Source organism: Agelaius tricolor, unplaced genomic scaffold (genome assembly GCF_023055355.1).
Source record: "Agelaius tricolor isolate 1412-34295 unplaced genomic scaffold, bAgeTri1.0.p SCAF_1, whole genome shotgun sequence".
Lineage (NCBI taxonomy): Eukaryota > Metazoa > Chordata > Aves > Passeriformes > Icteridae > Agelaius > Agelaius tricolor.
Genome location: NW_027269261.1, coordinates 96,885,662 through 96,903,422, shown reverse-complemented (window position 1 = coordinate 96,903,422; position 17,761 = coordinate 96,885,662). Strand labels below are relative to the sequence as shown.

Sequence of the window (17,761 nt, the reverse complement as noted above, 5' to 3'; positions counted from 1 at the left end):
GACAGAGTACTCCAGGTGTGGCCTCACCAGGGCTGAGTAGAGGGGCAGGATCACATCCCTTGACCTGCTGGCAGTGCCCCCACCTCATGCAGGTCAGGATGGTGTTGACCTTCTTTGTGAAGCTTATATGGTCTAGTATTGTGTGGCAAGTTTCACTAGAGAGAAATAAAATTTTAGAAGGAGTGAACTACCTTGAATTAAATTTTTAAATGGCAAAATATGGCCTGAGTGACATGAGCAATGTGTGCTAGTAAGCTACAGGAGAAAAACTGTCAATCTGGGAATGACACAACTGCCCACAGAGGCTTCAGTGATCAATGAAAGCAACCTAAAGAACCAGCAGAGTCGATTTCTTGGGAAATCTCTTGGCCTGGGAATAAGGCTTGGGGTGGCATTGGGCAAGGGGCTAGGACATCTAGTAGGCTACCAAGCTACCAAATAATACGCTGCAGTCTGTGGGAGTTCTCTGTATAAGCTCCATTTTTACGTAACTGTCTTCTTATTAGAGTTGTATTTGGTTACATATCTAAAATACTCCTGCTGCTGGCTTTGCATAAAGCTAGTTTTAAAGAATAGTTAGGGGTGAGTCTTTGTGTTTTCCCTCTCCCTTGCTTCCAGTTATTTAGTCATGAGAACATGATGAGGAACTGTTTTGATTTTTTTTTCCCCACATGCTGGGTGATTAAGGACCTGAGTGCTGAAGACCCACTTTCCCCTTCCTTGAGCATCATTTTCTCTTCCACCCAATTTGCAATATGTTTTTTAGGCTCTGCTGGAGCTCATGAAACATTCATACCTGTGGTTATATGGTACATTTTGTAGCACTTGTACCCTGGTATTACTGTGTGCCTTTAGCCACATGACATCCTTGTGTCTAACCCGAGGGACATGGATTTTACTGATGGACCACTTGGTGAATAAGGAATGGATGCACTTCAAAGGGTTGTAATCAGTGACTCAGTGTCTAGGTGAAGACCAGTGACAAGTGATGTTCCTCAGGGACTGGTGTGCCTGACACTGTTTGACATCTTTGTTGGCAGCATGGACAGTGGGATCGAGTGCACCCTCAGCAAGTTTGCCGATGACACCGAGCTGAGCAGTGGGGTCAGCACGCTGGAGGAAGGGGGTGTTGTCCAGAGGGATGTGGACAGGCAGGCCTGTGTAAACCTCATGAAGCTCTACGAGGCTAGATTCAAGGTTCTACAGATGGATCAGTGCAATCCCAAGTACAAGTACAGGCTGGGTGGTGAATGGATTGGAAGCAGCCCTGAAGAGGTCTTGGTGAGTGTTGGTGAATGAGAAGCTCAGTATGACCCAGCAATGTGCTCTCGCAGTCCAGAAAGCCAAACACTTCCTGGGCTGCTTCAAAAGATGCACAGCCAACAGGGCCAGGGAGTTATTCTCTCCTTCTGCTGCAGTGTGGTGAGACTCCACCTGGAGCACTGCATCCAGCTCTGGAACCCTAACAGAAGAATGACATGGACTGGTTGGAGTGAATCCAGAGGAGTGTCACGAAGATGATCAGAGGGCTGGACCACCCCTCCCAAGAAAACAGGCTGAGAGATTTGAGTCATTCAGCCTGGAGAAGAGAAAGGTCTGGAGAGACCTTATAGCAGTCTTCCAGTACCTGAAGGGGCCCTATGAGAAAGCTATAGAGGGGCTTTTTTACAGGGGCATGTAGTGATAGGCCAAGGGGGAGTGGCTTTAAAAGGAAAGAGGGTAGGTTTAGATCAGATACTAGGAATAAGTTTGTTATTGAGTGAAGCACTGGCACAAGTTGCACAGAAAAATTGTGGATACCCCATTCTAGGAGGTATTCAGGTTGGGTGGGGCCTTGAACAACCTGGTCTTAATGGTAGGTGTCCCTGTCCATGGCAGGGGGGTTGGAACTAGTGGTCTTTAATGTCCCTTTGAAACACCAGACCATTCTGATTGTATGATATCTGATATGCTGTTTACATAAATTATGTACCTAAACGTTTTGTCTGAAAACGTGCATGAAAGAAAGTTATCCTCTGCTTCCTTCCTCCCCCAGAATCGTAACTGTCCATGATTATATATTGGCAGAAGTTTATGTCTGGCCCTAATTAATGCTCTTTCATTTCATGGTGGTCCTACTTCTGGACTCGGAGCTTCAATACTGATTCTGTACTTGGAGGTCCATTCTGATCTGCCAAAACCAAAGAAATGAGTATCCATAAACAAAAGGACAGAACTGGACAGAATGATTGCACTGCTTCCTTTTTCTTCAACATACTGTAGTCTGATTTGGTTCTAATTTGAAATATAATTGAAAAAGTGAAAGGAGGCCTCATAATATTCATAAAATCTCTCAGATGAGGAGTCTTTTTAGCTGGCTTAAAGAGACCCATGCCACATCAAATGTGTTACCCGTGGGCCCCAGTTTCTCTGTGTCAGCTATTGCTGTTAAGAAGCTTGTTCTCATGCAGCATGTGGCCAAAAATCACTTCAGGCTCCCTTGTTCCAGGTGGGTCTGAGTAGTTAAAAAGGTATTTAATTGTCTGATTGCTCTGGAGGCTTCAGTTTAGGAGAATGCTGAAAAACAGCTCACAAGTTCATCTAAATGCTCTGGCTAGCTGCATTAATTTTCAGACTGTTTTGTGGGTTTTGAACGAAACATCATATCTGAAGGAGGTTTTTGCAGTCCACCTGCTTGATGGTTGGGACTGCCCAGGGAAGCAGTGCAATTGCAGGAGAGTCCCTGTGGAAGAACCCATCTATGTCAGCCTCCTGTTAGCAGGCCCAGTGCGCCTGGAGCAGTTGGAGGTGTGACAGTGTCTGCTGGAGGTGTGTGCTGGAGGTGTGGCCAACTTACGGAGTTGGAAGAGGAGAGGAGCAGACTATGTGTATGGTATTGGGGAAGATGGAAAAAGGATTGAGATTGTCTTCACAGAGACCCTGCAGAGACGAGAACCTGAATGCCCTGACTGTGCAAAATGGGGCAGCCAGAACTGTGGGCAGTTTTTATATAAGTGGAGGAACACTGTGTTGAGGAACACTGGAGGCTTATGACTTCTGTCAGAAGTTGTCCTTACTAGATTGCTGTCTTACCTTGAAAAGGAAGGTCAGGCGATTTCTGTGTTGAATGGATAAACGTAAATGTGGCCACCTTAAAAAAATCCTAGAATTTTAACTTGGAGAACTACAAGCCAGTCAGCCTTACTTCAGCCCCTGGGAAAATCATGGAGTGAGTCCTTTTGTAATATGTTTCTGGACAAATTGGTGATTGAAACAGTCAGAATGTATTTCTTAAGAGTAAATCATTCTTGACCAACTAAGTTGCTTTGCTATGATGAAATCGCTGTTGTTGTGGATGAGAGAGTACTGTGTCATTGACCTTGGCTTTAGCAGAAAGTTCTATAGAGTTTCCCACAGTATTCTCATGTCCAAACTGGGGCCTGACTGTCTGGATGAACTAGCAACAATTAGAAACCCGGTTGGATGTTTAGGCTCAGAGTGTAGCAGTTAATGGTTCATATTCTGCCTGAATACCAGTCGAGTACCACAGGGGTTTCTACCATTTAATGTTTTTTTCAGTGACCTGAAAAAGGCAACAGAATGCATTTTGGTTTAAGTTTGCAGATGATGCCATACTGGGAGGGCCAGTAGATAGGAAAGGATTTTCATCTATAGGGACCCTGATAAATAAGAGTTGTGGGTTGACAGGAACCCTGTGAAATTCAGTAGGACAAATGCAAACTCCTGCTTAGAAACAGTGTGGGCTGGAAATGTGGCAGTTGACTGGTGGCAGTTCAGCAGAGTACTTTGGTCACCCAGCTGATGGGAAGCTGAATACAAGCCAGCAGTGTACCTTGGTGGCAAAGGCCAACAGCATCCAGCAGCTGGGAAATGAAGGGGAGGTGTCGTCCTCTAATCAGCACTCACTAGGTGTCATCTAGCATATTGCATCTTCTGGACCTTTTCCATCTTCCCTGATACAATACATATAGTTTTGGATCCCACAATACAGGAGATTATGAGCTGCAGTGAGTTCAGCAGAGGCCACCAAAATGGTAAGGGATTGATCTGGAGCTCTTGTCCTGAGAGAGGCTGAGGGACCTGGTCTTGCTTATCCTGGAGAGAGATGGCTTTTGGGGGAACCTGTTAGTGAACTTCTGTACCTACAAGGAGTTTATTCAGAAGATAAAGCCAGGCTTTCCCAAGCACTGTGTTGGTTGGAGGATGAGAGATATTGGGCATAAACTGAAGAGACTTTAAAGAAAAAGAGACTTGAGAAGAAACTTGAAAGACTCAAAGTGAGTATAAGGAAAAAAGCTTTCTCATCATAAGGATAGTCAAGCAGTGAGATTGCCCAAAGATTGTGTAGTCTCCACCCTTTGAGGTTTCAAGACTGACTGAGCAACCTGATATGACATCAGAGCTGTGAGCAGTTGGTTGGACTAGATCATGCCCAGAGAGCCCTTCCAACCTCAGATATCCTGTGATCCTGTGCATAAGAGTATGTATAGATTATGTACAGAATGAGTTCTGTGGAGACTATAAATGGAATGTCTTCACAGAGGCCACAAAGGTTCACATTTGACAAGTAATGTATACTTTTTAAAATAAGGAATATTCAGATTTTCATGAAAGGAAAAATAAAATGTAAAAAAACCTGTATCTGCTCTTCTCTGCCTTCCCAGTTCTTTGCAGATCTTATTTTAGCCCAGAACCAGCAAAGTCTGAAATGTTGTCACCATATTCATGCACACATTCCTTTCCTGAATTCGTGTTGAATGCATCTCTGTGAAAGATTTAATAAATGACTTCCATTTACATCATTGATGTAGTGAATAGAGCATGAAAGGTGGAAAAAACCAGCTTTCAAAATATAAGTGTAGCTGTTCTATTTGGGGACAACCCTTCAAATACCTGAATTATTGCATGTCTATTAAAGTGAAGACAGTAAGGGTGATACATGTATTCTAGGTAAACACCATGCTGGTGTTTGACAGTTTGCAAATAATTCATACAATAAATGTCCCCTAATGTAGTCTAAATGCATCTCTCAGATATTTCCAACTGGGCAGCATAGATGTAATCAAGAATAATTGAAGAGCTGATTTTGTGCTATGTTAACAGAACTGTCTTCCTGAATATGTTAGGATGCCTAACATCATGGCTTTCTCCATGATCATATTGTTTGAATTGGATGTGAAAGAATGGTTAGTACTATTTAGTCATAATCTGCCATAAGAATCTTAAATAGCTTATAAAAAAATCATAATTATGTTCCTAAGTCTGATGGTATTTCAGATCTTGCAGTGATAAAGGTTTTTTTGGTCTTGCTTCAGAATTACTTTTAGAAAAAGAAGCAGGCTCTCAACCTAATCATGTCAGCATAAGAACACCTGCAAAATTAGATCAAAAGAAAAAGTAAAATTACTGAGATTTGCTTGCTATGAATAGCACTGGTGTGAATGCGTTAAGCAGTCATGTTTGTTGTACTGAAAATGCAACATACCCAGGGGAACCAGTACAAAAGAAAACAAATTTGGGGATGTATTGACTGTTTGAGATAGCAGTTTGGATATTTTCTGTGAGGTAGTGAGTGAAACACCTGTGGGGATCATCAGACGTGCCTCAAGCTGGAGGATGATCATGAGAACTCTGCAAGCTGAGTAACGCTGTTCTTGTCTGGAAAATGTTGGGTTTTGTTGTGACAGAAGCAAAAATCTTACTTGACTACTGAAGTCTTAATGGCTGATCATCTCCCTTGGGTGCCTGGCCTAGAAACCAGCCAGTGCAAAGCGATCAGCTCTCAAAGACTGTGTGCAGCAAACATCAAGGAGGGGATGTGCTTTGTGTACAGGTGGATGTTGGTGTGGTGGGATGGGAAAGGTACCAAGCTTCTATCAGGGTTGGAGACCTTCAAAGCCTGTGTCTGTAACTGGTACCTTGCACATTTCTGATAACAGTTTTGTGATACAAGACTGCCTAAAACTGCTAGAGATGGAAAACAAACTAATTAGGTAAGAATATGCTTATTGAAAGGCCTCCTTAAATGCTATTCCTTTGTAGCCATTTGATCCTCTTTAAGTAGGGACACTATTAGTCTGTTTCTTCGGCTCTGTATTTTTATTTCTTTTGCAAAAAGGCTTTAGAAAAACCCCCCAGACACCAGAAAACTCAAATCACAGCAAAAAAATTGCTGCTAAAGGTTTATTTAATAGTACTCCTCAGAACACAACGGAAATGTTAGTTCTGTTCCTTCCTTTCATAACACTTTACATGTCCTGTATGTATCAATATTTGCTGGGAACTGGAGAAGAGGAAACAAATTTCCTTTAGGGTGCAGCACCTAAGGAGGAGCTTACTAAAACCTTTTGATAGATTTTGCGATGACTTCATGGGTCTCACCTGAAGTTAAGCCCTTGACATGAAGATAAAGGTGTTGAAATACTTCTGTCACTACATACATTACTACTTACATTATTTTCTTCAGGCTCAGGTGAGCAGAGCATGAGTAGGAGCTTCACCGAGCCCAGTGGCATTAGGGAAAGTATATGGAGAATGGGATTTGCAGCCCATGTACTGTTATTTGGTTATCATCACGTTTAGATTAAAATACTTGTTAGTGCATTAAATTAGTTAAATTTGCTGCTATTTTAAGGATACTGACAAGATCTCTTTAGGTCCCAAGTCCCTCCCATCCTCCCCCAGCCTTTACCTGTGATTCATGATCATTATTTAGCAATAATTATGCTGAAACATAGTGTAAAAGTTTCCAGTGTGTTAAATTACATCTTCAAGTCTATTCTTGATAACTGTTAGACTTTAGGACATTGAACACAGAATCTTCTGACAACTTTATATATTTCTGTTCTAGATACTTTATATTTGTCCTGATTGAATAATGCCCAGTGAAGGCTCTGCAGTACCTGTGCTGCTTTCATATTTCTGAGTATGCTAATTACATCCTGCTCATGTTCATTCCTCTTTGCATGTCCCAAATATGTCCTGTTTTCTCTTCTAGATAACGGGAGATACAAAGCTCTGTTATTTGCTGCTATAGCTAAACTTAGTCAAGCCAAGCAAAAGACAGGCCAAGGGAAGTTCAGACAAAGCAGGCCTGACAAGTGTTTGTCCTGAAGCCTTGAAAACTCAGTGCAAAGCCCGTGACTTGTTCCTGGAAGTGGCAATACTGGGCTGCAAGGTGGCAAGAACTGAAAGAGCAACTTAAGCAGTAGGCAATAGAGCATACCTTGCATTTATTTTATTATTTTATTTTATTTCATTTAATTTCATTTCATTTCATTTTATTTCATTTTATTTCATTTTATTTCATTTTTATATTTTATTTTATTTTAATTTCCAGTTATTGCAGAGCCTTTTCAGAGCATGCAGTGCGTGACTTCTCGATTTATATTTCACCCTCGTAACTATTCTGTAATTAAAATGTTTCTCCTGTGTGGGTTTTTACCCTCTGCTTACAGCCACAAATTTAGATTGATCAGGCTATAATAGTAGCTGTGACATTTAATGGTTTTTATAGGCCATTCTCATTGTAATAAACCAGCAAAATAGTGCTGATTTTTTAAATGCATCCATTAAATTAAGAAATTTGTTTTATATAAGTAACTGCTTTCAGGATAGAAGGTATCTTTTATGTTGAAACCTTACCAAATAGTATTTCAAAACAACTGAAAGATTTTTGTGTTTTGGCTGCATATAAATCTCAGTTTGCTGGAAGTAGGTGAGGGCTCTTTAATTCCAGTTTTCCTGTTTGTTGCTGAAGCAGTGAAGCATTCAGAAAAAGACAATTTCACTTTGATTAAATGCCTAAAAAGTTATCTGGTTGATAAAAAAAAAAAAAAAAAGGAAAAAAAGAAAGAAAGAAAAAGGATGTTGCATAAGCTTTTAATATTTAATTTCTATACTCTAAGTATCCGGAAGAACATTTAGTTCCTGTTTTGAAAGATAAATGCCGTATATTGGAAAGTGTACTGAAGGCTCATTTGCAGTCACGACGCTTGTTTGCTTCTCTAGTATGTACGTGCAGGGAAGAGTAGAAAGGGTTGAGTGGGCAGTTGGCAGTCATTCATTGTCAGTGATTGCTAGTCATTCATAAAAAACTGCAGAGCTGAGAGGTGGAGCCAGCAGCAGCAGCCGCCTTTCAGGCTCTTGCAGAAGATGAGTTTGTGCAATCACAAGCGATTTGAGAAGCTGCTCAAATATGATATGAATGTAATGAGAAGATGTGTGCTAAATGCATCTAATTAAAAGGGGCTGCTTAGAATAAAGAAAACTGTTTCAATTATTTTCTTCTCAAGCCTACAATGGTTTGTGAACATGGATATCTAATGTTGTTTAGGTAAAGACAATAAATCACTTTCAAGGAGTGCCCTCTAGTTTATGTGACACCTCTGGAATATGTCTTTTGCCTTTAAAATAAGCAGTTTTAGGAACTAATGGGTCTTGATCCAGAGATAAAAGGGAAATTTTGAGGTAAGTAGGGAATATATTATTGTACTTCATAATTTTGAGACAAAAATGACAGCAAACGTTTAATTTCAAGAAGAGACTGTGTCAGAAGCAGCAAGCCATCCTTTATGTTCTCACTCTAAAAATTGCTGCATCTATATTTTTCCCGTCACTGCAATGACTGCCAATCTCCTAGATGGTCTCGACAAGATTTTATTTTATCTTTTTATCCAAAGTGTGTCAGTTACAGCAGCTTGAAAGACTTCAATTTTAATTTACAAGTCTGATTTATTCAAAACTTGGTGTGAGTAAAAGCTATTGTATCAGCTGTTCTCTCTCTTCTAGTTTGGCCTATGCATTTCCCAGCTTCTCAGAAAGCTGCAGAGCTGTCACTGCAGGCTGATCTACAGCTGGCTGGGACATGGTACTTTAGGCTGGGTTTATGTCCAGGCTGCCATTGCATTTAAATGTCAGGAGCTCACCTGAAACTAGAAGCTCCTTGGTTGTTAAGTTGAGGCTTAGAGCCCTAAACCCAAAACACTTACTCACTTACAGAACCAAAAATCTTCATTGAAAAATGAAATGGTCACTCTTGAATTTCCTGTATTTGACCTATTTGCAGATGGACTCCTGTGCCCAGTACTGCTCTAAGCATGGTCTGGAAGAATATAATGCTGGGCTAGGAGATTTCATTTGAAATTAGGTTCTGGAGCAGTCTCTATGGTTTAGAAGGCAATGAATGTGTTTGTTCTTTATCAGATGGCAGAATTTCAAAGCGACCCCACTCTCTCTTTAATAAATTACTAATTAAATTGTACACTGTAGGCTCTTTGAAGCTTTTTCAGAAGCTCTGACTAAAATATATATAAGCCAAACATCACTATGGCAGTGTTCCAATGAAAGTGCATGTATGCTTTATCTCCTTTTGAGGAAGCTTCATGTTGTAGTTGAGGCAACTCAAACTATAGCAGTCACTGTTTTCAGTAGGAGTGAGTGCATATCCCCTGGGGCTCTGGTTTCTCTTTGTTCTCAAGAATTTCTCAGTGCTCTCATTGGTATTAACAAGTGTAATTTATGTACATCAAAGAAAAATACACACTTGAAGAAAGAATATTCTATGTGACCTGCTGAGAGATCAGTGTATGCAAGATTGGGCTGGAGGTGAGACTTCCCAGGTGTGTTACTTTTTCTCATAGAGTGGACTGGCACAGTCTCATGCATCAGTAAATACACTTTCCTGCAGTAGACAGGTTTCCTCTTCTGAGATGGAGAAGTGGCCAGTTGCTCAAGTTCAGCACCACGCAAGGGGTTTGATGCCCTCCTTATCCATATGTACATGTACAATTAATTTGCTGTGTCAAAGTGAAGGGATTTACAGATGCTTAAGAAATATCTGTTCATATGATTACGTGGGTGTTGAATGAGTGTGCTTGGTTCCTTGCATTTTGAAAAATGAAGTGCTGTACAAATGCAATTTTTAAAGCCATCTCTTTTCGATTTTAAGACACATTTCAGAACAGAGGAAAGAAATCAAATGTAAGCTTGCATTGCACCTTACTGATATTTCATCTCTTGGAAGTTTCAGGTAATGTATTGTCTGTTCATTTGAAGCCCATTCAGCTGGGTCATATTTGGAGGCTGGCTTGAAGTCCTTGTCTGTTACTGGAGAGCAGCTGATATTAGAGATGAGTGATGCATAGCTGTTTATGTACAGCTCTAAACATTATGTAGGGGAATGTGGTGCCCTGAAAAGACTCTCAAACCCAGGCAGGCTAGTCCCACTTTAGGAATTGAGCATCCAGCCATTAAAGATACCTTTTTAGATTCCTAATGATCTCTTTCATTGCAACAGTCAGAAAGTAGGAAAGTAGGAGCAGCAGCAGATCAATCACAGTACTTTGTGCTGACCTACTGCTGATGAGTACATGTATTGCAATGTACTGGTTTGCTTTTAATTTCTCTCTGCAGTCAGCAGTGCAGGTTTTGGTATTCCAAAGTAGATAACATTTTACAATGTTGGGGATTTTTTAAGAGATTCATCCTTTTAAATAAAAGAGATAAAAGCCAGTCTGTCAGTGAAATGCATCTCACAGCTGTAGTCAGATTGGCAGTTTCTATTTTTAACTTGGCAACTTCCCCATGTAGCATGCTACAGCTTTCTGTGACATTTCAGATGTAGCTAATATCCTCTCAATTTTTGGGAGGCCCATCTTATTTTTGCATCCCCCAAACAACAGCAGTGGATGCTTCTGGAGAATGAAGGGAAAGGGCTATGCCAAGCTGAGCAACTCAAGTGCTCTCCCTATGTAGCCTCATCTACTGTCTTTTATTAGTATTAGACCCAAAATATAGGACTGGATGGAACGTTTGCCCAACCCAGTAAAGTATTTTTTGTGCTTATATGTTGTTTTTAGAGTCCAGTGCTAACAACTAACTACGGAAATAGATTTATTTGATCAGAAAAATCGTAGTCCTGTATTTGATTCTTTTTCTTGGAACAATAAAAAACCCAAAAAACATACAAATGCCTCTGTGACAGAAGTGCCATGGCTGCTGCAAGGCTGAGAAACCTACCTGCAGAAACATTTTTTTTATGTTTTATCTTTGCTGCCAGTACAAATTCTAACCGATAACTTGTCTCAGTGCAGATTTTCACATATTGCTTCTACTCACTACTGTGGTTTTCTGCTTGCTTCCGTGTGAAAACAGGAAAACGTGAAAGAGCTGGTAGTACTGGCTAACTGACTAGTACTCAGTTGCCATCCATACAGCTAAAATAGGATGCCTCAGACTATGTATGAACATCTGCAATATCACTGGCTTCTTCTAGGGTGGTTGGTTATGAAAAAAAAAAAAGCTGGTAAATTGAAAGGAATAGGAAACTCTGTATCTAGACTCCTTATGGCTCAGTCTAAAGTAAATATGGACAACAAATGTGATATTCCTACATGTGCCTTTTTCTCCTGGCTATGCAAGAACCACAGAGGGACTGACTGTTTTGTGGATGAGTAAAGTCACAGGAGTCAAGTCTCTCTATATATGAACAAACCTCATTTCCTAAGCCCAAGTAACTAATCTTTTCCATCTTTCTAGGTTGCTGTGTGTTCTGTCATTGGCTGTAGCCTAAATTCAAGGACAAAAATTTGGACAGTGTTTAAGAACTTAAAAATTCAGATAGACTTTTTACTGAAATCTCACATGCCTGATAAGACTTTATCAACCCACTCCAAAACATCCCTTTAAGCATGATTACTTTCAAAAATCATTCCCAAAGGACCCGTTTGTATGTGAAGACAATACATGTTTATGCATGCTTCCCCTTGCAGTTCTGTCTTGTATGGCTGTAATGGAGATTTCCAGGAAAAATGTATTTGGAGGCTTTCAGGAGAACCATAAAGAAACCCTCCACAGTAAGAGCTATTTTCTTAGCTTATTCTGTTGGAACTGCCATGTAATCTGGTTCAAAATCCTTTACTCCTCTGACCCTATCTTCTTGTGTTACAGTAGAGTAGAGAGTTTTAAGACAGCTAATACCTCCTTGTGTGGTTTTGAGAAGAAGGGTAGTGGAGCCTATTGAGGTAAACAAACTAGCTGCTTGTTTTTGATTTAGAGAGTCTTCATCTGATTGATTCTAGAAGTTACTGCAGAATTGTCTCTAGTAGAACTGGAGATGAGGAGGAATTTCTGACGTGGGGGCAAGGCAGCGCCTGAATATGCTGGCTGAGAGGAGCACAGTGTGTGCCACAGCAGGGTTCCCTAGCCTGCTTCTAGCACCCAGCCCTCTCTGACAGCTGAGCTGATGGGAAAGGCAGCTATTACCCTCCTTGAGATTCAGAAATTAGAGCCTGACCTTGTATGCACCCTATAAGCACCTTTTCCATTTTGGGTTTGTATGAACTAGTGGCAGACAGGCCAAATCCTTTTGAAGTTCTTTCTGTTTATATTTACTATTTAATGTAATCTGACAAGCATAGAGCTTAGTCTTTCAGTAGTGTGTGGGTTTTGGGAAACCTCTATCTGCTTTTCTGCAAATGTATGGAGCTGGAAAGTGATAGCCAGGCTTTTTTTCATACTGTGAGTGACATAAACGTAAGCCACAGTCCTGTCACATGATGGAGGGGAAGATGATAATACTGTCTGATCCGAGAGAACTTTGATGAACATCAAGTACAAAAATGTCCATTCTGTTCATGTATTCTAAGTTAATGTTGAAGACTGGCCTTGTTGTAGAAAGCATTGCAGTCTCAACTGTTCTTTGCTGCAGAGAAAAAAAAATGAATAACCAAAAAAAAAAAAGAAAAGCTGATATAGATGCAGGAAAAATTGTATTTGCTCTATTGTAAAGAATAATTTTGAATGTCCAGGGGCACACATGAGAAAATGGAAAGAGGATGCAGAGGATGGGGAGTAGGAAGAATGAAGACATACACTGTTGTGAATGGAAATGTGTGTGGTTTTTAACTCCTTGAACCATACGGTACTATACGGTTTTTGCTTAGAAAGTATAAATCTACCAATGTGTGAAAAATCTGCAAAAACAATGTTCAATTCCATGTTATGATTAGAAATGGCTACTTTTTAATTCTAAGGTGGGAGGAAGGGGAAAGGTCTAATCAGAATAAATGCACCTTTTATATATTTTTTCTAACAAATTTCTAGAGCAAAGATTTTTAAGTTTTGAAGAAAATCATGTTTATTTTAGATTCCTAGCTGTATAAATCTTGTATAATTATGGGGACCTGAACTGTAATCCTTTTGTCTACTGGGAGTAAGGGTACTTGGCATGAACTTAACATCTAGAAACCACAACTAAGTCAGTGAGTTCTCCACACAACCTCTAGGTGAAGGCTCTGTGCATCTGTGGATTAAATATTTTTTTGATAAATCATTTACTGTCATCATACTATGATTCAGGGTGTCAGGCCTGATGTGCTAAGGGTTAGACTAAGGTTTATACTCTTCCAGACCTGAAGAATTTTAAATGTAAACCCTGGGTTAAAATCCTGCATTACCACGAGCTTCCTATGGCAATGTTGTGCTCCATTCACAGAATTCCTTTTCCTGCCAAAGGGCTTAAAAGAAAAATCCATTCTTCTCCCCCCCAATTGTAGTTTTCCTGATAAGCAGAAACCATCCTTTTCATCCTTTTTTTCCGATTGATTGCTGAGGTGTAATATTAAAAAGTGTCAGTCAGGTTGGGGTTGAGATGGGGAAGGAAGGAATTGGCAGTTTTCTGTGGGATGTTTGTGGGGCTGCTGCCCTTCTTGACTTGGCTGGCAGAACTGTGAGACACCCAGGAATCCCAGACAAATAATTACAATGTGTTAGCAATCAGCCAGATGTCCACATGGAGTGCAGGGATGTTTCACACTCACTGTGGAGTCAGTGGAGTCTGTGCAGAAGAGAGCACACACGAGCACCGTGCAGTGAAAATCATCTGACACGCCTTCCCGCACCTGCTCCGGCCACCTGCGGCACTCAACGGTCACTCTTCACACGTTGTTCGAGGAGCACATCTGTGGGCATGCATGGGATTTTGTAGACAGAAAGTGAAGCCATTGCTCCTCCACAGGGAGATGAGAAGGGGAAAACTTCTGCTGTAGTTTGTCCAAATACTGTCCAGCTTTCATCACTGACACCAGGAACATGGAAGTAGTAAAACACGTGACTTGCTGAATTTATAATCAGTGATGATGCTTCAGTGCACTGAAAAACTGAAGCTGCTGGGTGAAAATCCCGTGTAGCTTTGATTCCATCCCCTGGGAAAAAAAAATTATAAAATATAATTCATATCATGCATATAAAATTAAAGAAAATTAGTGATAAAGAGTAGTTAATGCTTCTTAGCTCCCCATGATTTTGGGTTTAATGACTTAGATAAAAGTGAAGTGATTGGAGATGTCTCTCCAAATGAAGAAGAGATGTCTCTTCTTTTTGACATCTCTTCAATTTTTTGAAAAATCAGTTGCCAATTCATAAAACAAATCCTCTTAGAAGAGGATCCATATTCTAGCGGCTTTTATTTCTAGTGCCTTGTAAAAAAATGAACCTGAGTATACTGAGATGTAAAACCCAAAGCCAGAATAAATTTAGAGCAGTTGAGAGTACCCTAGAGTTCAGATAAAATATGGTACCAGGCAATCTAAGACATTGTCCCTGAACAGCCAGTCACTGACTCAGAATTGAGTAGCTTGTTCGCCCATTTCTAAAACAAGCTTTTTGTTCCAGGCTCTTTCATGGGACATCTGCCATACAGACAGATTTCTGAATGCATCTCATCTAAATGCACCAAAATATGGTATTGTGAACAATGGTGGTTTTCTCTTGCTCTTAAATTATTAAGTTTATCCATGGAGTCTGTGCCAATCACTTCTTGTCCTGTCCTATTTATCACCGTCTTGTGGTCTGTATGGTGAAGGAGGTGGTGAGAGAGATCTGTTTTGTAATTCTTCTACAAAACAAACTTTAACAGTTTTTTCCTTGACTGAAGGTAAATTTTCGGAGTGTGCAAGACTGTGAAAAAACACTCCTCACTTTGTCCTGCATGCCATTTTGATCCAGTTTTTCATTCTAGGTTTTGAGGGTATTCCCATTTCTATATCTTGCTGCTTTCCTATTTTCTTTGACTTTGCATTTTTTCCATTTATTATTTACTGAATACCTTTATTCAGTACAAAGGATAATTTATGTAGCACAATGAAAGGAAGAACATTGAATTATTAGTACAAACAACAACAAAAAGAAGAATAAAGTCTCAAAAAGGACAAATAATACTGAATTAATACCACACAGTTAAGGTGGGTGAGAATCAGGCATCATTCTCATTGGAATATCAACTGCTTTTTTCTGAATAGTCTGGCAGCCATCACTCATGCTTCAATCCCCCATGCTTTAGATTATGCTCTTTTTGCTCATGGCTGTAGTGCTCAAGGTGTGTCCCAAAGGACTCTTCAGCTTAGGCAGTCCAAACCCCATCATCTGGTGAGAAATGAGCAGGTGCCCTGTGGGGCCATCCAGGCACATGAAGGGAGGGAGGGCACTCAGCAATATGGGTGGGGCTCTTGTGTTCTGTGGGAGCTGGAGCTGATAACGCAGCTCTGAGGTGGAGGAGAGCAGAGCACTGTAAGGGCTGTTGCTCCACCAGAGCAAAACAGACGTGGATGGAAAAGATTATATTCTGCCAAAATAACTGTGAAAATGTCCTCAGCTGCTCCTAGATCTTTCTAGTTTTTTTTATCTGTTAATATTGGCTGGTATTTTTTTCTTATTCAGTCAGGCTAGGGTAGAGGGAGTAGTTTGGATTTCTCTTCTTGCCCATTGTAACATTTATCTGGAGCACAGACTAGGTCATGTTTTGGTGTAGGCCGAAGCCTGAGCAGAACTTAATCTGGCTGTGCCATAAAAAGCAACAAAAGTGTTTCTGTAAAAACTCAGCAATAAAAGGAGGCCCAAGGATAGTCTCCAGCCTTTATTGGATACACGATGATACATAGTGACAAAAGGATGATGAGAAAACAGAGGTTCTTATTGCTTCAATTTTTAATAGCAATACCAGTTACTCTCTGGATACCCAGACCCCTGAGCTGAAAGAAGAGGGATGGGGAGCACAGTTATATACCTCCACAATCCAGGAGAAATTGTTAGTGACCTGCTAACATAGAAGGCCATAGAGCGGGCCTTCCTGAGTGCCATGGGGCAGTACATGCAGGACAGCCGGGGGATCAGGGCCAGCCAGCCTTGGTTTAGGAAAGGCAGGTCCTTCTGTGATAAAGGGACATGCTTAGTGGATGAAGGAAGGAATGTGGATGTGTCTACCTGTACATAGTAAAGCCTTTAACAGTGTCCCTCGCAGGATACTCCTGGAAAAGCTGGCAGCCCATGGATTTGGTGGTACACTCTTCCCTGGCTGTAAAACTGTCTGGATGGCTGGGCCCAGGGGAGTGGTGGTGAATGGAGTCACAGGCAGTTGTCACTATGGGCTCCCCAGGGCTCAGCACTGGGGCCAGTCCTGTTTAATATCTCTATCAATGGGTGAGGGAATTGAGTGCACCTTCAGTGGGTTTGTGGCCAGCACCAAGTTGGGTGGGAGTATTGATCTGATGGAGGGCAGGAAGGCTCTGCAGAGGGATCTGGACAGGCTGGATCAGTGGGGCTGGGGCCAACAGCATTCAACAAGGCCAAGTTCTGGGTCCTGCCCTTGGGTCACAACAACCCCATGCTGTGCTCCATGCTGGGGGTACAGAGTGCTCAGTGGGAAAGGACCTGGGAGTGCTGGTCAACAGCAGCTGGACATGAGCCAGCTGTGCCCAGGTGGCCAAGAAGGCCAATGGCATCCTGGCCTGTAACAGCAATAGTGTGGCCAGCAGGACCAGGGCAGTGATTGTATCCCTGTGCCTAACACCGGTGAGGCCATGCCTTGAGACACTGAGGCGCTGTCTAGAGAAGGGCAGCAGAGCTGGTGAAGGGTCTGGAGCACAAGTCCTGTGAGGAGTGGCTGAGGGAGCTGGGGCTGTTTATGCTGGAGAGGAGGAGGCTCAGGGGAGACTGTATTACTCCCAGTGATTTTAAGGGTCTTTTCCAATCTAAACAATTTGGTGATTTTGTGATGTTGCTGATTTGTAGCATACAAGAAAGCCTGAAGAAAGACCCTATTGCAAACCTACCATGTTTTTGCAGAGTGTCTGTAATTGTGAGGGGCCTAGACAGGAGAGTGGAAAGCTGTTTACAAGCTTTCTGGAAAGCTTTGCTGTTGAGGAGGAAGGACCACAGTTCTGAGGAGGCCCTTCTGCAGGTATTTACTGGTTTGCATCCTTGGTCTGGTGTATGACATCTACAGTGCGATGCAGGGCACCTGACAAATCACAGATATTTTCTGTATTAGTAGTTTTGTAAAGCTATAAAGTTTGAAATTTCCGTAAAAAGGAGCAGACCATGCAGGATCATTTCTTCAGGATGCCCTTAGAAATTAAAGTTGGGCTTCTCATTTACATCCTGTAAATACATTGGAAAACTCCCTCTTTAGGCAGACTCTTTTGAAGCTCTGTGAGCATTGCTTACCATGGAAGTATTTCTGTACATCCTATATTCTCAAAACAGTTTATTTCCGGGTGTCATTTTTTTGGTCACATGAGTCTGTGGATAGATAATTTATCTTGATTATTTGCAACAAAAATATGCCATGCCACGTGCTTCTCCAGGACCTAGTTGTCTGGTTAAAAGTTTTTCATGCTGAAAGAGAATCAAATAGTAGCAGTAGTAACATTATGCTCTGGTCTAACAGAAGAGTTACTGGCTTATAAGCAATTTACTTTTCTCT

At 41.2% G+C, this 17,761-nt stretch overlaps 1 protein-coding gene across 22 annotated transcripts in view; it reads left to right on the top strand.

The window, feature by feature from the left end:
* Positions 1 to 17,761, top strand: part of RIMS1 (regulating synaptic membrane exocytosis 1) — a 306,557-nt gene that overhangs the window by 53,235 nt on the left and 235,561 nt on the right. The window lies entirely within an intron of this gene.